The sequence below is a fragment of the Staurois parvus genome, unplaced genomic scaffold (assembly GCF_062004578.1).
Source record: "Staurois parvus isolate SC_StPar_1 unplaced genomic scaffold, SC_StPar_1.0 ptg000581l, whole genome shotgun sequence".
NCBI lineage: Eukaryota > Metazoa > Chordata > Amphibia > Anura > Ranidae > Staurois > Staurois parvus.
The window spans coordinates 4,118,344-4,140,927 of record NW_028318377.1 but is presented as its reverse complement, the minus strand read 5'-3'; the positions used below and the strand labels follow the sequence as shown (position 1 = coordinate 4,140,927).

General features: G+C 44.0%; 1 long non-coding RNA gene across 1 annotated transcript; it reads right to left on the bottom strand.

Annotated features, from left to right (window-relative positions):
* Positions 1–1,988: 1,988 nt before the first annotated feature.
* Positions 1,989–22,239, bottom strand: LOC149450147 (uncharacterized). The gene is made up of 2 exons (XR_016315289.1): positions 21,873–22,239; positions 1,989–2,254 (listed from the first exon to the last, which is right to left on the bottom strand). It is a non-coding gene; the product is annotated as an uncharacterized LOC149450147 (long non-coding RNA).
* Positions 22,240–22,584: the final 345 nt, after the last annotated feature.

Below are 22,584 nucleotides of genomic sequence, written 5' to 3'. Positions count from 1 at the left end.
GATGTTACAGGCAGCATGATGTTCTCCACTGCTTCTCCAGACCCTTTCACGTTTGTCACATATGTGCTCAGGGTGAACCTACTCTCATCTGTGAAAAGCACAGGGCGCAAGTGGTGGACCTGCCAATTCTGATGTTCAATGGCAAATGCCAATCAAGCTCTATGGTGCCGGGCAGTGAGCACAGGGCCCACTAGAGGAAGTCGAGCCCTCAGCTCACCCTTATGAAGTCTGTTTCTGATTGTTTTGTCAGAGAAATTCACACCAGTGGCCTGCTGGAGGTCATTTTGTAGGGCTCCGGCAGTGCTCATCCTTTTCCTCCTTGCACAAAGGAGCAGATACTGGTCCTCCTGATGAGTTAAGGACCTTGTACAGCCCTGTCCAGCTCTCCTAGAGTAACTTCCTGTCTCCTGGAATCTCCTCCATGCTCTTGAGACTGTGCTGGGAGACACAGCAAACCTTCTGGCAATGGCAAGTATTGATGTGCCTTCCAGGAGGAGTTGGACTGCCTGTGCAACCTCTGTAGAGTCCAGGCATCGCCTCATGCTACCAGTAGTGACAATGACCCTAGCCAAATGCAAAACCATTGAAAAATAGTCAGAGAAGATGAGTAGGGAAAAAAATGTCAGTGGCCTCTACCTGTAAAACAAGCAACTGAAACTGAATAACAACCCCCTCTGCTACTTAACTGACCAGATCAATATCCTAGGAGTTTAATTGACTTGATGCTATAACTGATTAAAAAGTGTTCCTTTAACTTTTTTTGAGCAGTATATTTACCACAGCATCCCAATTGAATTTAAGTCTAGAATTTGACTATTCCACTCCAAAACCTTAATTTTGTTTTTTTTTTAGCCCTTTAGAGGTGGACTTCATGTGCACTGTCCTGCTGCATAACCCAAGTGCGCTTGAACTTGAGGTTATGAACTGATGGCCAGACATTCTCCGTCAGAATATTCTGGTAGAGTGCAGAATTCATGGTTCCCCAGACCATTACACTGCCATGTTTGACTGTTAGTATGATGTTCTTTTTATGAAATGCTTTTATGAAATGCTGTGTTAGTTTAAATGCAGATGTAACGGGACGCACACCTAAAAAAAACTTTCATTTTTGTCTCATCAGTCCACAGAATATTTGCCCAAAATCTTGGGGATAATCAAAATGTTTTAAGGCAATTATGAAATGAACCTTTGTGGTCAGCAGTGGCTTTCACCTTGGAACTCTCCCATGGATGCCCTTTTTGCCCAATCTCTTATTGTTGAAACATGAACACTGACTTTAACTGAGGCAAGTGAGGCCTACAGTTCTTTAGATGCTGTTCTGGGTTCTTTATGACCTCCTGGATTAGTCATTGTTGTGCTCTTGGAGTAATTGTGGTAGGCCAGCCTCTCCTAGGAAGGTTCACCACTGTTCCAAGTTTTCTCCATTTGTGGATAATGGCCCTCACCATGGTTTGTTGGAGTTCCAAAGCCTTAGAAATGGCTTTGTAACCATTTCCAGACTGATTCATACCAATTACTTTGTTTCTCATCTGTTCTTGAATTTCTTTGCTTCACTTTTTCAGTTTCTATTTAAGTGATTTCTTGATTCAGTGGGTCTGACAGTGCTCAGGCCTGGGTGTGGCAAGTAAAATGTAACTCAGCTTTCCAAAAAAATGTGGTTAATCATAGTTCATTCATGATTTAGCAAAGTAAGGGGGCAATTTCTTTTTCACAGGGCTAGGCAGGTTTCGACAGCTTTTTTCTCTTAATAAATATAATCATCATTTTAAAACTGCATTTTGTATTTACTTGGGTTGTCTTTGTGTATTAATAAAAAAATCATATTAAAATGTGATAATCCGAATCATTTAAGTGTGACAAATATGCAAAAAAAATAAAAAATCAGGAAGGGAGCAAATACTTTTTCTCAGCACTTTATATGAACAGCACTGTGCAAATGTTTAAGGCAGGTGTGAAAAAATGCTGTAAACTAACAATGCTTTCAGAAATAGAAGTGTCAACAGTTTATTTTCATCAATTAACAAAATGGAAAGTAAATGGATAGAAAAGAAATACAGATCAAATCAATATTTGGTGTGACCACCCTTCGCCTTCAAAACAGCATCAGTTCTTCTAGGTACACTTGCACGCAGTTTTTGCTGCCTCAGATCCTTCTGTCTCCTCATATAATCCCATACAGACTCAATGCTGAGATCACTTCCAGGACTACTTGTTCTTCTTTACACTGAAGATCATTCTGAAAGCGGAGTTCCAGCTGAAAAAAATAAAATAAAAGTCAGCAGCTACAAAACCTTAAAATACAGACATTTACCTATGCCTCGGTCCAGTGGTGTCCTCACCACCGCTGGTTTCACCGGCCGTCTTCTCTCCCCGGCGCCAGCATCTTCAGTGTGGGAACCCGCCTGTGACAGCTTGCGGCTTCACAGTCGGGTACCCACTGCACATGCGTGAGAAGCGCTACACTTTATGAAAGGCCCTGTAGTCTTCTGGGACCTGTCACGTGTCCCAGAAGACTACAGGAAGAGGGGGGAGGACAACTTTCGCTTCCAATTGCCTAGGCGATGGAAGTGGGAGTGGGTACCTGTTACATTCGGGTACCTGCTCCCCAAAGGTGCCAATCCTTAATGGGGAGCTGAGGACAAGGGTTTAAAGCGGAACTAACCCTTTTGGGTGGAGCTCCGCTTTAATGACATTGGCTGTAAGTTTGAGGTCGTTGTCCTGCTGCAGAATAAATTTGGGGCCAATCACATGCCTCCCTGATGGTATTTACCATGTGAAGGTACAACACATCTTTAAAGAGTGTCTACAACACTCTTTATGATTTCCAGGGATTTACAGCTTCAGGAAATCTAAAAAAAAAAAAAAAATTCCCTTCAGCCCCCTCCCCCTCTACGTAATTGTTTATTCAGAAAAATCTAAGTGTCATAATGACTTAAGTACATATTAAATAACAATTACTTACTGAATTAGGTCCGTGTTGGTTTGGATTGCTCTAGGCCAGGTCTAGCTAGGACTGGCAGTCCTATTCCACGACCTGGTGACATACAGTTGTGTTCAAAATAATAGCAGTGTGTTGAAAAAAGTGAATAAAGCTCAAAATCCTTCTAATAGCTTTTATTTCCATACACACAAATGCATTGGGAACACTACACATTCTATTCCAAATCAAAACATGAAGAAAAATATATCAAATTTGTGTTGTTCCTCTAAAAAAAAATGGAAGAAAAGTGAATATTAGACTGTTCAAAAAAATAGCAGTGTTTGTATTCTTCTTTACAAACTCAATGGGCCACTTTAGGCTGATATCGTGAATATGGTGGACACTGGATTCCCTTTAGGAAAAGCGAGCAGAGCAGACAAGGGTACTGAGGGTAGTGGAATGATTAGCTCCTGCTGCTGTCAGTCAAATTGCTTTGAGGAGGGATCAGGGGTTTGGCTTCCCAACCATTGTATGTGTCTATGGATGCACACAGCATGGGCTGGGAGAGTGTATGCAAACACCAGCAAACAGGAGAAGGGTGCCTCCAGCTTTTGGACTGTGTGGCCCTTCTCTTTAAAAAAATAAATCAGTAAAACATTAGGCTTTAATATCACTTTAAAATACGTTTCAGACCAGAAGGAACCCTTGCTAAAACCAATTCATTGGTGGCCAGTGGGAAGAATGACCCTCTAACAGTAGTGGTCAAAATACCAACCTTTCAGACAACTAAAAAGATCATTGGTGCCATACAGCTAGCTATGCCAGATAGCATTGGTCCCAGAAGCTTCCTGACACCATCCAATGGGAGATAAATCAGGCAAAACGCAAGGGACTCCTAGCAACCTCTGCAGGAAACATCGGTTGAGAAAGGCTGATCTAAAGATCATAATTCTATATGGAAATGTGATGAAAAGTGTCATTTGGGGAGGAGTTCATTGAAACTCTATACAAGGACTTCCTGCCCAGAGTACATTCCTTTTTGTCTACATTTTGGGAACCCTTTTTCTCAGTATCTCATGGTACTTTATGGAAGGTCTTCCCAAACACAGCTTTCTGATTTCAGTGGGTTATATTACAGAATTCAGATTAAGGCCTCATGCACATGGAGCTTTAAAAAATGCAGTTTATATAGGAGTCAGCATTTTTTTGGCCTGTAAGGCTACATGCACACTGGGCGTTTTAACAACGCTGGTAGCATTAGCTGTGTAAATTCGCAGTAAAAATGCAAGTTTTTCAGCGTTTTTGCATTAGCGTTTAACCACGTTTAACATTTTTTACATGTGAAAACATTTTGGCTCAAAAAATTGGCCAAAAATGCTGGTTTGCTGCATTTAACAGAGTGTTTTTACAGCTAAAAAACTCCTCTAGAAACCTGCTAGTTCTGAGATTTTTTTTTTCCAGCCAACAAATGCCCCTGCCAAAAAATGCTGATTTGCATGGACACATAGGACACCATGCTGGGGAGTTTACTGGCTGTAGAAAAGAAAAAAAATAGCCGCTGTAAAAATGTCCAGTGTGCATGAGGACTAAAAACACCTCTTTGTTAGTATATGTGGCCATGCCCACATTGGCGTGTACAGGTATATTAGAAGAGGAACATTCACAGGCAGAAAAAAACTATCAGGACCTAAATCACCTGATGGTGGCACTTCGCTTCCCAGAGCAAAAGTTTATGGTTCTGGTGCAGGGGCGGACTGACCATTTGGAAACTCGGGCACCGCCCGAAGGCCCGGGGTCAGTAGGGGGCCCCTTGAGATGCCCCTGGTACCTTTTTCATAGGCTATTTTGAGTTTGTGCAAGGACACAGGGGCCCCATGATCCTCTATTGCCCGGGGGCCCCATGAGTTGTCAGTCCGCCCCTGTTCTGGTGTCTACCAGCAGGCAGCAGATAGATCCCAGGAATCAGTTTCCACCTAATGCAGGCTCCTGGTAGGGTATTTAGGTCCTCCGCTACTAGTGCATACTTCCCAACTGACCCTGATTTTGAGGGACTGTCCCTGATTTGGAACAAAGTCCCTCTTTCCTCCTCATTTGTCCCTCATTTTGGTCTGATCTATAAAGTTGTATATAAAATGCACTATTTATCTTTTAAAAAGTGTTTCGTAGTGCTAAACCTTTCATCCAAATTCTAAATTGTTCCATTTGTAAACTTCCAATGCCAATATAAAGGAATAGCAGTAGTAAAAAAACACTTGTGGGTTTTACGAATCCTTTTTTTAAGTTTAATAATTCTCTTTAAGGAGGCGTGGCAGGGGGCGTGCCCTATGCCTACATACATTTGCTAATAGATGTCCCTCATTCCCACATGCTAGCGCCTCTTGCTCCAGTGTTTTGCTGCTGCCAGATTCTGTTTGCCTTGATCCTGCTCTTGCTTCTGTCCTGTGCCCTGCTGTCTTGTACCTTCTCCCCTTTGTTCCTGGTCCCAGTTTTGGTCCCCCATTCCCATCTGCTTCCTGCACCTTCAGTGTTCCTTATATTATATATCGTTAGTTGTTAGTTAGGCTGTTTGTTAGGTTGATTAGTTGGGTATTCTGTCACTAGGTTATGGTTCACTTATATTTTCATGTTAGTTGTGTGCTGGTGTTTGGATGGATTTTGTTTCCCTGTAAATACATTTCACTTACAGCATACACAGTCTAGTCCAGGGGTGGGCAAACTTTTTGACTTGAGGGCCGCAATGGGTTCATATATTGGACCCGGGGGCCGGACCAAGAGTAGATGAATGATGTGTATGTGTCATCCATAGTAAGTATAGTAATATTCCCCCATAGTAAGCATAGTAATTCATCCCCCATATAGTAATTCATCCCCCATAGTAATTCATCCCCCATAGTAATTCATCCCCCATATAGTAATTCATCCCCCATAGTAATTCATCCCCCATAGTAATTCATCCCCCATATAGTAATTCATCCCCCATAGTAATTAATCCCCCATATAGTAATTCATCCCCCATAGTAATTCATCCCCCATAGTAATTCATCCCCCATATAGTAATTAATCCCCCATATAGTAATTAATCCCCCATATAGTAATTCATCCCCCATAGTAATTCATCCCCCATAGTAATTCATCCCCCATATAGTAATTCATCCCCCATAGTAATTCATCCCCCATAGTAATTCATCCCCCATAGTAATTAATCCCCCATATAGTAATTCATCCCCCATATAGTAATTAATCCCCCATATAGTAATTCATCCCCCATAGTAATTCATCCCCCATATAGTAATTCATCCCCCATAGTAATTCATCCCCCATATAGTAATTCATCCCCCATATAGTAATTCATCCCCCATAGTAATTCATCCACCATATAGTAATTAATCCCCCATATAGTAATTAATCCCCCATATAGTAATTCATCCCCCATATAGTAATTCATCCCCCATAGTAATTCATCCCCCATATAGTAATTCATCCCCCATATAGTAATTCATCCCCCATAGTAATTCATCCCCCATATAGTAATTCATCCCCCATATAGTAATTCATCCCCCATAGTAATTCATCCCCCCTATAGTAATTCATCCCCAATATAGTAATTCACCCCCCCTATAGTAATTCATCCCCCATATAGTAATTCATCCCCCCTATAGTAATTCATCCCCCATAGTAATTCATCCCCCATATTAATTCATCCCCCATAGTAATTCATCCCCCATATAGTAATTCATTCCCCATATTAAGTCCCCAAGTCCCCCGTGTCAATTCACTTACCTTTGCTCCGCGCATTCCTCTCGCCGTGTTCCCGCGCCGTTCCGGTTTAGCATGAAAATCTGTCTCCTATGAGGATCTGTCCCCCTCGACGTATCTGCGCATGTGCCGGAGATCGCCGATCAGCTGCTAATGCCTGAAACTGGCACATGCGCAGATACGTCGAGGGGGACAGATCCTCATAGGAGACAGATTTTCATGCTACACCGGTCTTCAGGGCGGACTGTGAGAGGAGCCTAGCGGGAGCCTAGCTCCGCGGGCCGGATTTAAAGGTCCGCCGGGCCGTAGTTTGCCCATTACTGGTCTAGTCCCAGGTTCCTGAGTGTAGCTACGCAGATTTGGCCATCTCTGCTACTGATTCCTCACCAAAAACGTATGTAGAGAGAAGCTTTTGAGCAGAATTAAAGCTAAAGTAGTATCTGAGCGCCCTGAACCCAGAAGAAAGCCGTGACACACAGGTACGCTACTGTGCCTGTACGAGCCACCCCGTCCACAGTATACAGTGCAGTCAGAAAGTATTCAGACCCCCTTCATTTTTTTCAATTTTGTTATGTTGCAGTCTAGTACTACAGTTGTTTAAATTCATTTTTATTCTCACACTCCGAACTCCATAAAGACATAGTGAAAACAGAATTTTAGACATGGACAGCGGGAACGAGGAGGGACGCAGTTCCAGCACCTCCAGCACTGAATGCATGTAATCTTTTGTTGCTGGCTGCTGGGGGATCTATTGTCACTGACAGGGATCTATTTTTGTGTGGTGGTATATTGTTGCTGGTAGGGGATCTATTGTTGATGGATGTCAGTTGTACCTGGAATGGATCTACTGTTGAGGGAGGGGTCTATGGTCTATTGTTGCTAGCTGCTGGAGAGTCTATTGATGCTGGCTGCTGAGAGATCTGTTGCAGCTGCTGGGGGGTCTGTTGTTGATGGAAGTCAGTTGTTGCTGGAAGGGATCTACTGTTGAGGGAGGAGTCTATGGTCTATTGTTGCTAGCTGCTCGAGAGTCTATTGATGCTGGGTGCTGAGAGATCTGTTGCAGCTGCTGGGGGGTCTGTTGTTGATGGAAGTCAGTTGTTGCTGGAAGGGATCTACTGTTGAGGGAGGGGGTCTTTGGTCTATTGTTGCTAGCTGCTGGAGAGTCTATTGATGCTGGCTGCTGAGAGATCTGCTGCAGCTGCTTGGGGGTCTGTTGTTGATGGAAGTCAGTTGTTGCTGGAAGGGATCTACTGTTGAGGGAGGAGTCTATGGTCTATTGTTGCTAGCTGCTGGAAAGTCTATTGATGCTGGGTGCTGAGAGATCTGTTGCAGATGCTGGGGGGTCTGTTGTTGATGGAAGTCAGTTGTTGCTGGAAGGGATCTACTGTTGAGGGAGGGGTCTTTGGTCTATTGTTGCTAGCTGCTGGAGAGTCTATTGATGCTGGCTGCTGAGAGATCTGTTGCAGCTGCTGGGGGGGTCTGTTGTTGATGGAAGTCAGTTGTTGCTGGAAGGGATCTACTGTTGAGGGAGGGGTCTATGGTCTATTGTTGCTAGCTGCTGGAGAGTCTATTGATGCTGGCTGCTGAGAGATCTGTTGCAGCTGCTGGGGGTCTGTTTTTGATGGGGTGGTATTTTGTTTTGGGGACTAATTGTTGCTAGATGGATCTATTGTTGCTGGATGGATCTATTGTTGCTGGGGGTCTATTGCTGCTGGCTGTGGGGGATTTTCTTTCCTGCTTCTCTTGTTATCGTTAACAAATTCTATATAAATTATTTAGCACCACAAAGTGAGACTTGACTTTGTAGTCTCTAGCAGGAGAGGTACTGGGAGGTGGGTAGGAGGTGGAACCAAATGACGGTGCTCGGAGGTGGGTAGAGAAAAAAAGCCCTGGGCATAGATATTCAGACCTTTTGCAACAACGCTTGAAATGTAGCTCAGGTGCCTCCCGTTTCTCTTGACCATTGCGGAGTTGTTTTTACACCTTGAGTGGAGCCCACCTGTGGTACATTAAATTGATTGGACATGACTTGGAAAGGCACACACCTCTCTATAAAAGGCTCCACAGCTGACAATGTATCAGAGAGAAAGATACAGATGCCTTTCCTGAAAGATATGATAAAGCAGTTGCCACTGTGGTCCCTGCAGTAAACGTTCATGCCTAATAACGGTTTCCTTCTTTACAAATCACAATAAAATAGCTGTACTTCTAGTGCCACCTCTTGGCTCTCGGAATTACTGAAAAATAATGGCCCCTTTTTATTTAAAAAAAAAAAAAAAATGTAACATACTATCTTATTTCCATTATTAATGATACAGGCTGACAACAAAGTATTTTTTTAAGAATAATTCCAAGTGAACGCAATCAGTGAGAAGACCATATATTGCAGAAACAGTGCAGCTGTGCTAAAGTCATGAACTAGATGTATTTCTTGTACTCTGAGCACTCCTGCAGCCATTGAGAAATACTGTGAGAGCTGTGATTGGTCACAGGTTGTCACATGGTACAAGGCTGTTGTGAATAGCCTTGTACCATGTGATCTCTGTGATCATTCACAGATTTCACACGTAGTAAGCAATGATGTCAGGAAGTGACATCTTATTTACTACTGTTCATGTGATCACTGATTGGCCAATCAGAGATCACATTAATCGGGACATCACACAGAGGTCCCGTACAGTGATCCGGACACAGCGGGCACCGGATCGTGGTGTAATACGCTCCCAGGGAGCACGCACAGGCAGTAAATGGGGAGGCTGTTTATAAACTGCCACTCGCTTCGGCAATGCTCCTGTCCAGCCGTTTATGTACATGGGCCGGACGGGAAGTGGTTAACAAACACCTAAAAGGTAAGAAATATAAAAATATAGGCATGCTGTGTGAATGAGAACACATATAATTCCACATTCCTAAATTTGATTTCAAAAGGGGAAATACACTTTTTTTTAATACTTGTCCAATTGAAGGGATTTTCCTTCACTTTTTGTCCTATGGAAAGGAGCTCTATCCAAAGTGAGCGCAAATGCCTCGATGGACAGTTGCAACTGGAACAGGTGTCTCCTTAGAATATTTCTCTTTTAGAAGTCACTAGAAAGATGGAGGTTCTACCCCATGGGGCTATAGGAAAGTTTCATTTGAGGAACAGTGTTAGGTTTGGTGTCACAGAGTTACACGGAAGGTTAGTGTTAGGTCTGGTGTTAAAAGGAAGGTTAGTATGATGGTTAGTGTTATGTTTGGGGTACAGGGAAGGTTAGTATGATGGTTAGTGTTCGGTTTGAGGTTACTGGAAAAGCTAGTGTTAGAGCTACAGAAAAAGATTAGTATGAGGGTTAGTGTTCATTTGGTGGTTACAGGAAAGTTTGGAGTTACAGTTACAGGGAAGGTAGCATGAGGGTTAGTACCAGGTTTTGGGTTACAGGAAAGGTTTGTGTTAGAGTTACAGAGAAGGATAATATGAGAGATAATGTTAGTTTGGGATTCAGGGAGGGCTAGTGTTTGGCTTACAGAAAAGGTTCATATGGAGATCAATGTTAGCATTGGAGTTACAGAAAAAGGTTAGAATGAGGGTTAGTGTTAGGTTTGGGGTTATATGAAATGTTAGTGTTAGACTTACAGGGAAGGTTAATATGAGGGTTAGTGTTAGGTTTGAATTCAGGAAAGGTTAGTGTTAGGTTTACAGGGAAGGGTAGTATGAGGATCAATATTTGGTTTAGGGTTACAGGAAATGTTAGCGTTAGGTGTGGGATTACAATAAGGTTAGTCTTAAGGTTACAGAAAATGTTAGTATGAGAATTAGTATTAGGTTTGGGGATTCAGGGAATGCTAGTATAAGGGTAAGTGTTACGTTGGGGGTTACAGGGAATGCTAGTATAAGGGTATGTGTTACGTTGGGGGTTACAGGGAATGCTAGTATAAGGGTGAGTGTTACGTTGGGGGTTACAGGGAATGCAAGTATAAGGGTGAGTGTTAGGTTTGGGGATTCAGGGAATGCTAGTATAAGGGTGAGTGTTATGTTTGGGGATTCAGGGAATGCTAGTATAAGGGTGAGTGTTAGGTTTGGGGTTAAAAGAAAGGTTAGTGTTAAGGATACAGGACAAGGTAATATGAGGGTGTAGAGGGAAGAATTAGTTTAAGGGTCATGGGAAGGTTAGTGTAATTCTCTGCATTGTATACTAAGGATGCAGAACTCTATTTATTCACAAGACAGCAGTATGTAGGCAAGTGTCTACTAGGGAAGTTTGCTGGTAGTGAGTGATACTGAGCTGCCCTCCTCCCTGTGTAAGACTGCACTGGGAACTAGCTAGTGGTCCACGTCCGAAAGATGTGACATTCTGCAACCAGCGAGCACCCACCCGAGGAACCACCAGCAATGAACACTGCCAAATATGGACTTACACCTCTACAGGTATGCCTGAGAAGCCACAGCTTAGTTAGTGAGGAGGACTGAGTCTGCATTTTGATCTGCAATGTTTCAGAAGCATACAGGAATGTTTCTTGAACTGTTCAACAGCCTGGTTTGAAATTACTCAAAGGGTGCATGAAGGTACATGGTGTTTCTAGTAGAACAGGGCTTGTAAGAACACACGGGATAGAAGAGGAAGTCCTTCACAAGGGGTTTACTCAGCACAAGTGGCAGTGGAGAGTAGTTGCCATGGGTAACCATGAAATGGTGGGAATACATTAAGCAGCCAGACAGCAGTTGGTTCCTACAGTAGCTAGGGGGTCGATGTTCTGACTCCCTCCCTAGTGGTCGATTTCATCAAGGGATAACAGGGACCAAACCTATGGTATGGAGACCTTAGATATCTTGCCACATGGTATGGAAGAGAAAAGGAGTTAAATATGTGCACACGTGAGATTCCCACTAATGCATGGCGGGACTCCATTCTGTCACTGGGAGTAAGGTGGCAGAGATATGCTGGACTAGTGGAGAGGGCATGAGCTCAGCGGTGTTCCTCCTAAATGCAACATCCATGGAGTAAAAGGGTGCAGTGACACAGGGTAACCCGTTACAGAGAGACTCTGTAGGTCATACAGCTGCTCACAATGCTCATCTCTAAGTCAGGGTTCTGCTATAATGTAGACTGTCACATGAATGCAGCCCGCCTGGTCCCGGGCATTGATGAATGCAGGCACAAGCAACAGTACCCTCATGTGCATGGGCGAGGGGTCCCAACCACAACTTGGGGTAGTCGGCAGGATACGCTCACTCCAGGCATCTGAGACCATGGCTGCAGCTAGGTAGAACTTGTTGAGGCCTGCCCAGCAACCTAGCATGTGATCACCGTTACTGGATCCAGATTGGTTCCCATTCAAAGTGCTGTAACCCAATTGACCAGGGCTTTGATAAGGGGCATATGTAATAGTCTGTCTCTTCTGGAGTCTAGCAACTCTGTGTCCAGCTTTGCACCTATTTGTCCATCTCTCAGGAGGCGCTAATGTCATCCACCTGGGGTGACCTCGTCTTCAAAAATAGCAAGAAGAAAACTCCCCAGTCATCGTCCACCTCAAGTGCACAGAGGGACATTTCAGAAAAGTGGCGCAAGCCATCCAGATTCCAGTCACTGGCCAAGAGGCATAGGATTTGTACATGCTGGCTCACGGATGCCTTCCTCTCTCAAGGCTCAAGCCCCAATATACCAAGATTACCAGACTGTCCCACCTGCAGCAATATTTTTATGAATATGTCATTGAATGCTACGGCTACCTTGCCGCATGATACAGAAGAGATAAGGAGTTATTTATGTGCACGCATGAGGGCCACACTAGTGCACAGTGGGACTCCATTCTGTCATTGGGAATGAGGTAGCAGAGATATACTGGACTGGTGGGGAGAGCATAGACTCAGTGGTGTCCCTTCTAAATGCAACATCCACGGGGTGAAGGTGTGTAGTGACACGGGACAACCCATTCTAAAGAGAGACTCTGTAAGTCATACAGCTGTACACAGTGTACGGCTCATCTCTAAGCTGGTGTTCCGTCATAATGTCGACTGTCAAATAAATGAGGCCCCAACTGATCTTGGGCATTGATGAGCATGGGCATAAGCAACAATACTCCCCTGTGCTTGAGCGAGGGGGGCCCTGTCTACAAGCATTTAGCACTTTGCCTCGCCATGGCCTTAATACCAGTACCCAGAACATTGTGAGATGTAGTCTGGAAGCAGGACTGTCTATACAGTAAAGCTGAAGTCTCAACTGCAAAGACCACAGTCACCAGCTAATGGGAGGGACATTATAAAAGAAAAAGCCAGGGAAGTTGCCTGACTGTTGGGGAGAGATGTGCCAACTGGAAGGAATGTGTGTGAGTGACTGTTCTGAGCTGTGCTGTCCGGTCCAGGCCTGGTTGAGCTATCTAACAGAGCTGCTAGTGATCCAAGGAGCAGACTACTTTGCTGAGGGCTGAGCCAAGGAGACCATTCTAGGGAGTTCTTCCAGCATCTGCAGCTATGAGAAATGCATGTCTCCACTAAAGTTTCCATTGAACCTAAACTGCTGAACTTGGTAACACTTCTCTTCTTGCTTAACCGACGCCTGGTCTGGATCTGTCTGGTAGAAGCACTGGTGTGCAGGAGATTTGGTACATTTTCTGGCCTAAGCCTAGACTTTCCTGAATGAGAGCTCCTAAGGAAACTAGCCTGTTGTCTTATTGGTAGCCATCTGAAGTCACTTGGCGCATGATCTACCAGTCTAACAGTCAGAAAGTTACTGTTTATGCTGTTGATACTGTAGTACATATTTAGCCTTACTTTAAATTTACTGGTGTTACCTGCACTGTATTGTTATTGCCTTGCCTCGTTGTGTGTTAACTTTGAATTGTTGTATTGCCCTACCACTCTAGTTTTGCCAACACAACCTGTTTACTTTACCACAGTCAGTATGGGGTTTATTTACTAAAGCTGGAGAGTCCAAAATCAGACTCCCTTCTGCATAGAAACCAATCAGCTTCTAACCTCAGCTTGTTCAATGAAGCTTTGGCAATGAAACCTGGAAGCTGATTGGTTTCTATGCAGAAGGGAGTCTGATTTTGGACTCTCCAGCTTTAGTAAATAAACCCCTATGTGTCCTTCTTGTGTAACTATTGGGAGGCCCCGGCAAGGATAATCTGGTGGTGTCAGCAGGAGTGAGGTTCCACCTAGGGAAAGAGCAGAGAACTCAATACTAACAGTGGATCCTGCGCTGGTTGCTCTACATTAGTTTGGAGATTAAGGTTAGGTGTGGGGTTAGTGTTAGGTTTGGGTGTTAAAGGAAGGGTTAGTATGAGAGGGACTCACTTTCTGGTTGAAAACTACCAGCATCAATCTTCTGGCACTGGAGGCTAATGTGTCAGTCAGCAATATATCACCCCATATTTATATTATGACAGCCGTAAAGCTCCCATGTAACATTAGTCACAGTCCTTATCTGCTGTTTCCATTTATTCATTTCTGTTTCCTTGAGCATTTCAACCATCTGAACGGCGTCTAAAAAAAGGCCTTGAAGGAGCTCACCTCCGCTGCTTTTTACACATTAACAGCAGTAATCACAGAAGGAACATGAGCGTTCCCCAAGTGCTAATTCAAACAATCTCTCCTTATGAGTTCACTTTAATATAGAACATATTCAGCTTACTCCAGCCAAGAGATAGCATCAGCTATTCAGCTTTAACTCGGCGTTCCAGCAGCAGTTACATAAAAAAAAAAAGAAGTGCTCCGTTATTCACAAACGACTTCAGTCCAAGTAAAATAATCAATAGATCTCCTTGCTGTGCAGACTGTTCATTTAATGTTGCTGAGCATTTCCCCTTTATTTACCTCTTCCTCCGCTGCAATCCCTGCTGAATATTGACATTCTCGCATTGACCATATGTCTCCGGTTTCCACACTTCACTTTCTATCTTGCTGCACTAAACATTCTCTGGAGGAGAATAGCCTCTTATATTTCTAGATCATGATCAATCTGAATCACTATGTGCGGTGCAAAGGAGGTCAACGGCTAAAGTTTGATGATTCCATGCCAGTGATTTCTTTGGCATATGCCCAACTGTCTCTATTTAGGATTGACAGGTCCTCTTTTGGAACCAAATGCCTTTGCTCTACTTGCCAATATACACTATATTGCCAACAATATTGGGACACCCCTCCAAATCATTGGATTCAGGTGTTCCAATCGCCTCCATGGGCACAGATGTAGAAAATCAAGCACCTAGGCATGCAGACTGCTTCTATAAACATTTATGAAAGAATGGGTTGTTCTCAGGAATTCAAGCATGGTACTGTGGTAGGTTGCCACCTTTGCACCACGTCCATCTGTGAAATGTCCTGGCTACTAAATATTCCACGGTCAACTGTTAGTGGTATTATAACAAAGTGGAAGCAACTGGGAACAACAGCAACTCAGCCATGAAGTGGTAGGCCACGTAAAATAACAGGGGTCAGTGCATGCTGAAATGCACAGTGCGCAGAAGTCGCCAACTGTCTGCAGAGTCAATAGCTAAAGACCTCCAAACTTCATGTGGCCTTCAGATGAGCACAACAACAGTGCGTAGAGAGCTTCATGGAATGGGTTTCCATGGCCGAGCAGCTGCATCCAAGCCTTACATCACCAAGTGATGCCGCTACTGGACTCTAGAGCAATGGAGACGTGTTCTCTGGAGTGACAAATCACACTTTTCTGTCTGGCAATCCGATGGACGTGTCTGCATTTTACGGTTACCAGGAGAACAGTACTTGCCTGACTTCATTGTGCCAAGTGTAAAGTTTGGTGAAGGGGGGATTACGGTGTGGGGATATTTTTCAGGGGTTGGGCTTGGCCCATTAGTTCCAGTGAAGGGAGCTCTTAAGGCACAGGTGTCAAACACAAGGCCCCCAGGTCGAATTTGGCCCTCCAGGCCATTTCATATGGCCCTTGCACCTCTCTTGCAGGTACCTCCTTGTCTCCACCCCCACCTTGTCTCAGCAGTCAGCAGCAGAGAGAATAGAACTCCTCTGCCAAATCCTGCACCTCTCAGGGCAGCTGCAGCACCCCCTCATCTTTGCCTCCCCTGTTCTCAGCATTCAGCAGACTCTGGTAACTGACTCTACTCTTGCTCTGGTCCTCCTCCAGACCCTGCACTTTCTGCTTTCCAGCTCTGCTCCCAAAGGGGGTGCACTGTGATGTTAGGAAGGGTGTGGGATTCTTGATATCTGATGTAATGAGGGCTGGGGTGCTCTGGACATTTAGTCTTACAGCTAGAACCAGCCCTTTGAGGGCAACCATAATGCTGATATGGCCCGCAATAAAATGGAGTTTGACCCCGCTGTCTTAAGGCATCAGCGTACCAAGACATTTTGGACAATTTCATGCTTCCAGCTTTGTGGGAACATTTTGGGGATGACCCCTTCCTGTTCCAACATGAATACGTACCAGTGCACAAAACAAGGTCCATAAAGACATGGAGGAGTGAGTTTGGGGTGAAGGTACTTGACTAACCTGCACAGAGTACTGACCTCAATCAGATAGGAACACCTTTGGGATGAATTAGAGCGGAGACTGCGAGCCAGGCCTTCTCGTCCGACATCAGTACCCGACCTCACAAATGCACTTCTGAAAGAATGGTGAAACATTCCCATAGACACTCCTAAACCTTGTGGACAGCCTTACCAGAAGAGTTGAAGCTGTTATAGCTGCAAAGGGCGGGGCCAACTCAATACTGAACCCTACGGACTAAGACTGGGATGCCATTAAAGTTCAATGTATGTAAAGTCAGGCGGCCCAATACTTTTGGCAATATAGTGTAACTGTCCTCCTTATAAAAGTGAACAGTGGATCTAAGTATTGTCCTCATTACTGTTTTATTATCTGTTATATTTTCAGGATAAGATTTCAGAGGTCTACTCCCTTCTTTTAGGTTCCAGCAGTACTGATACATGGAGGTATAGAAGTTTTGGGTGATATGCATTGGGAGCAATAGGAAGGGTCTCTAATTAGGAAGGACAGGTTCGATTTTGAACCCAGATGCCTTTGTTCTTTACAACATAGCTGTCCCCCTTTTTGGTAAGATCAATGGATCTGCATGAATATAGGAAGCTTGTTAAAAGAGGAATTTGGGGTTAGGATGAAATTTGGTGTATGGTGATTGTAGCCTTCCTAGTGTACTTGCAGCAACACTATTAAGTGTTGTCCTACTTCTTTATTAATTAACACTAACAGTTTTTTTTTTTTTTTTTTTAAAGCTTTCAGGGGTGTTCCCCTTTCTTTTAGGTCCAAGCAGCACAGTACTGGGAGGGTGAAATGATATTTATTATATACAGGTATTATACGAGGTCTGTCCAGAAAAAGTCCAGACTTTTTTAATATAATGAGAATAGTTTGTGTGACATCAATGTAACCTGGCAGCCAAGGAGAGTGGATTGGAATGCACATGCGTGAGCAATGACTTCAGTGTACTAGGCAGTGGGGGAGCTAGACACCATTGAGTGAGCATGTGTACAGGTGAAACTCGAAAAATTAGAATATCGTGCAAAAGTTCATTTATTTCAGTAATGCAACTTAAAAGGTGAAACTAATATATGAGATAGACTCATTACATGCAAAGCAAGATAGTTCAAGCTGTGATTTGTCAGAATTGTGATGATTATGGCTTACAGCTCATGAAAACCACAAATCCACAATCTCAGAAAATTAGAATATTGTGAAAAGGTGCAATATTCTCGGCTCAAAGTGTCCCACTCTAATCAGCTAATTAAGCCATAACACCTGCAAAGGGTTCCTGAGCCTTTAAATGGTCTCTTAGTCTGGTTCAGTAGGAATCACAATCATGGGAAAGATTGCTGACCTGACAGTTGAGCAGAAAACCATCACTGACACCCTCCATAGGGAGGGAAAGCCTCAAAAGGTAATTGCAAAAGAAGTTGGATGTTCTCAAAGTTCTGTATCAAAGCACATTAATAGAAAGTTATGTGGAAGGGAAAAGTGTAGAAGAAAAAGGTGCACAAGCAGCAGGGATGACCGCAGCCTGCAGAGGATTGTCAGGAAAAGGCCATTCAAAAGTGTTGGGGATTTTCACAAGGAGTGGACTGAGGCTGGAGTCAGTGCAGCAAGAGCCACCACACACAGACGGATCCTGGATATGGGCTTCAAATGTCGTATTCCTCCTGAACAACAAACAACGTCAGAAGCGTCTTACCTGGGCTAAAGAAAAACAGACCTGGTCTGTTGCTCAGTGGTCCAAAGTCCTCTTTTCTGATGAGAGCAACTTTTGCATCTCATTTGGAAACCAAGGACCCACAGTATGGAGGAAGAATGGAGAGGCACACACTGCAAGATGCTTGAAGTCCAGTGTGAAGTTTCCACAGTCTGTGTTGATTTGGGGAGCCATATCATCTGCTGGTGTTGGTCCAGTGTGCTTCATTAAGTCCAGGGTCAACGCAGCCATCTACCAGGAGATTTTGGAGCACTTCATGCTTCCTTCCGCAGACGAGCTTTATGGGGATGCTGACTTCATTTTCCAGCAGGACTTGGCACCTGCCCACACTGCCAAAAGCACCAAAACCTGGTTCAATGACCGTGGGATTACTGTGCTTGATTGGCCAGCAAACTTACCTGACCTGAACCCCATAGAGAATCTATGGGGCATTGCCAAGAGAAAGATGAGAGACATGAGACCGAACAATGAAGGCCGATATTGAAGCATCCTGGTCTTCCACAACACCTCAGCAGTGCCACAGGCTGATAGCTTCCATGCCACGCCGCACTGAGGCAGTAATTGCTGCAAAAGGGGCCCAAACCAAGTACTGAGTACATATGCATGCTTATACTTTTCAGAGGTCCGATATTGTTCTATGCACAATCCTTGTTTTATTGATTGCATGTAATATTCTAATTTTCTGAGATTGTGGATTTGGGGTTTTCATGAGCTGTAAGCCATAATCATCACAGTTATGACAAATCACGGCTTGAACTATCTTGCTTTGCATGTAATGAGTCTATCTCATATATTAGTTTCACCTTTTAAGTTGCATTACTGAAATAAATGAACTTTTGCACGATATTCTAATTTTTCGAATTTCACCTGTATTATATGGCCGTTGTATTCAAAATGACTGAGGGAGTACAGTGCCTTGAAAAAGTATTCATACCCCCTGACATTTTCCACATGTTGTCATGTTACAACCAAAAATGTAAATGTATTTTATTAGGATTTTATGTGATAGACCAACACAAAGTGGCACATAATTGTGAAGTGGAAGGAAAATGATAAATGGTTTTTAACATTTTTTAAAAAAAAAAATCTGAAAAGTGTGGTGTGCATTTGTATTCAGCCCCCCGGAGTCAATACTTTGTAGAACCATCTTTCACTGCAATTACAGTCTTTTTGGGGATGTCTCTACCAGCTTTGCCCATTATGTTCCACTTTGTGTTGGTCTATCATATAAAATCCCAATAAAATACATTTATGTTTTCAATTGTAACATGACAAAATGTGGAAAATTTCAAGGGGAAGGAAAACTTTTTCAAGGAACTGTGCAGCATCGAATCTGCATCAAATTTTGCATTAAGCTTGAACATTCCTCTAAGGAAACTATTCGGATGATTCAGAAGACTTTCAGGGGCGATGCAATGAGTGCAGTACAAAATAAAAGTAGACCACCTGAGAATATTGAGCGCATACGGGCTGCAATCAACAAAGATTGGTGACTGACAGTGCAAGAACTAGAAGCTGATCTTGGGATTCCAAAAACTGCTGTGTCCGAGATTTTGAAAAGGATCTTGTGGAAGAGACACTGGGAGAATTGTGTGAGGTCCCAATGTTCCTATATTGAAGGGGTCTTATTTGTTAAGGGTCTTCTCTATAATGTTTCTTTTATCCTCTTCCACAAATGTCTCTATTTTTCATATTACATGGCTGGCACTTTCTGGACCGACCTCGTATAATCGATGAATTTATGCAGTGCATACATTGTGTCAGGTATTACTACTGTTTCCAGATGGAAATCGCTCTGTCTAAGGCACAGTAAAAAAACTGCCAATCGTCCCCGCTGCATCCAAAACTTAACCTCTTGGAGCCTCCCGGCCCTTTAAGAGTTTCAGAAGCCGGGGTTTAAGGGTCATGTGACCGCCGTGATTCGCTGTCACATGATCGGAAAAGGTCCTGATCGCAAGGGGAGATCGGGACCTTTACGGGAGTACCGGACATATGTATGTGCTGGGAGTGCGCAGGGCGTGCGCTCTCAGCACATATGTATTTTTAAATTGCACGCAAATATGCGCCTGTTCGGCGTCAAGGCACAGACGCCAAGAGGCCGCATATTTGCGAGCAATCAGCGTCAAGGGGTTAATAAGGGGCTTATATCTATTTTTATTACATGGATTTCAATAGCAATGACAATTTACATAGCACTTTACATACTGTACATTAACCATTTCAGTACTGAGCACTTTCCCCCTTCCTGCCCAGGCCACTTTTCAGCTCTCAGCGCTGTCACACTTTGAATGACAATTGCGTGGTCATGCAACACTGTACCCATATGAAATGTTTAAATTATTTTTTGCGACAGATAGAGCTTTCTTTTAGTGGTATTTAATCATCACTGGGTTTTTTTGCTAAAGAAATTAAAAAAAGAGCAAAAATATTTTTCTTAGTTTTTGTTATAAAATGTTGCAAATAAGCAATTTGTCTTCTTCACTTATGTGCGTTGATAAGGCAGCACTGATGGTCAGTGTAAACAAAGTACTGACAGCCTTTCCAGGTATCAGTTGTCCTTTTCCCACACAGATACATCATGTGAGGAAAAGACTGTCGAGTCTGTTTACATGTGATCACCTGTGATTGGACACAGCTGATCACATGGTAAAGGGCCGCTGTGAATTGGCCCTTTCCTGCGATCTGTGATCAGCTGTGTCCGAAGGACACAACAGTCACAAAGCACGCAGGGGATGGGTTTTGGAGGATGTCCATGGATGCCCTCCCACAACTAGAGAGCTGGGCTGGAGTGGCCTTTTGGCTACCATGATTAACATCAGTCCCTGCCCTCAAGGAGCTTACAATATAAGGTCCCTAACTCACATGCATACATACACATACTAGGGCCAATTAACCTACCAGCATGTCTTTCGGGTGTGGGAGGAATACCTGGAGGAAACCCAGTGGTGTACAGGGGCGGACTGACCATTCGAACAATCTGGCACTGCCCGAGAGCCCGGGGTCAGTAGGGGGCCCCATGAAATGACCCTAGTATCTTTTCATAGGCTTCTTTGGGTGTGCTTTGAGTGTGGGCAAAGACACAGGGGCCCCATGATCCCCTATTGCCCGGGGGCCCCATGAGTTGTCAGTCCGCCCCTGGTGGTGTATTTAGGTTTCGTGCTGCCCTAAGCAACACAAAAATTGGCTCCCCTCCCCACGGAGAGGCGATCAGCGATTTATAGTGGGACTGCGGCGGGCATCCTGACACTGGGGGGAACTAACTGCCACTGACAACCCAATACAGCGATCAGTGCTAATAAAAAGCACTGACACTATTAATGACACTGGGCAGGAAGGGGTTAACATCTGGGGTGATCAAAGGGTTAACAGTGTAACAGTGTAGGACACACAAAACACCAGGACATGACCACAGGACCTGTTAACGCGTTTCACATGATCTCGTGCTTAATCACAACAGGAATAAAGGGAATCTCTGTCTGGAACCCGGTGATCGAAATCTGTAGCCGCCAATGGCAGCGAGGGTAAAGCGGCATGCGCTCCCCCTACCTAGAAATGCAAATCACCTATATATACACACGTGATTTTGCGCAGCCCTGCCACCCTGTAGCAGTAGGTCTGCTATAGGGCAGTCGGGAATCGGTTAATACTAGATACCGAGTCAAAATTGGTCCCTTTAACACCACCGGTGAGCCCAGCAGGTGGTGGCTGGGGTGGGGAATAAGCCGCAGACAGTTATTGAGGGACTAGACTGGGAGAGTACAGCACCAAAAGCAGAGTCCATAGCTAGCCTGGCCACGGTGAGTGATGTCACAGAACACTCCACGTGTGTTGCTGATGCTCAACAACATTCTGGGTCTGGAAGTTCTGGTGAGGGTTTTGGACCTACTACCCCTTTGTCTATGCCAAACATTCAAACCAAAAACGACAGAGTCACATTCAGCACAACAGAAAAAAAAGTGGTACCGGTGAGAAGCAAATGACCAAGTTAAATCAGAATGGATGAATGGGCTCATTAGAAATAACAGAATATTACCGTTTATGATGACCTCCTTTGTGCTGAATGTTAATGATGGCTGCATAGATGCCGTATGAGATATGAAATCCGTTCATGAATAACGTCCACCCAATCGTTTAGCAGCGGGCAGCATTATTAACATCAATTGTGTCTGTAATCAGATTAACTGCAATTGGTTCATTGCCCTAATAAATCTCAACAATTCCATTGTTAATTAACAGGATGCTTATGGCGCTCGCGGTGTCTTTGTGCCATAATTTAACTCTCTTTACTGCCTAGTAACACTGATCCTGACCTCCTGCATTATTGGCTGAATTCAGAAATCTCACAGCCCATCAAGTCTCTCATAAAGCAATCTGGCTGCAATTCAAGCTGAGTTTTAATATCGTCAGGCATTGCCTTAATGTAAAGCTCCATCAGGGAAAGCCAAGGGAATACATGATTGTAATGTACAGCTCGGCGCAGAATAGGACAGGCATAAATGGATGTCAAAGAGAAGATTGCAATGCATAGCATGGACACTTGAGCATGTGATCATATTAATTGCTGTCTTCATTTGCCACAGCTGCAGAAGCCCTAATTTAAAGGGTCGGGCGCTAAGAAGGAATACGCCCGATAGAAAGGCCTGCACAATGCAGTATGGTAGGTGGGGGATAGTGCCGGAGCTCAGACTTTGCAGCAAGTCATAATTTGCATACAAGGCTACTCTGTAAGGGCTCATTCACATGTG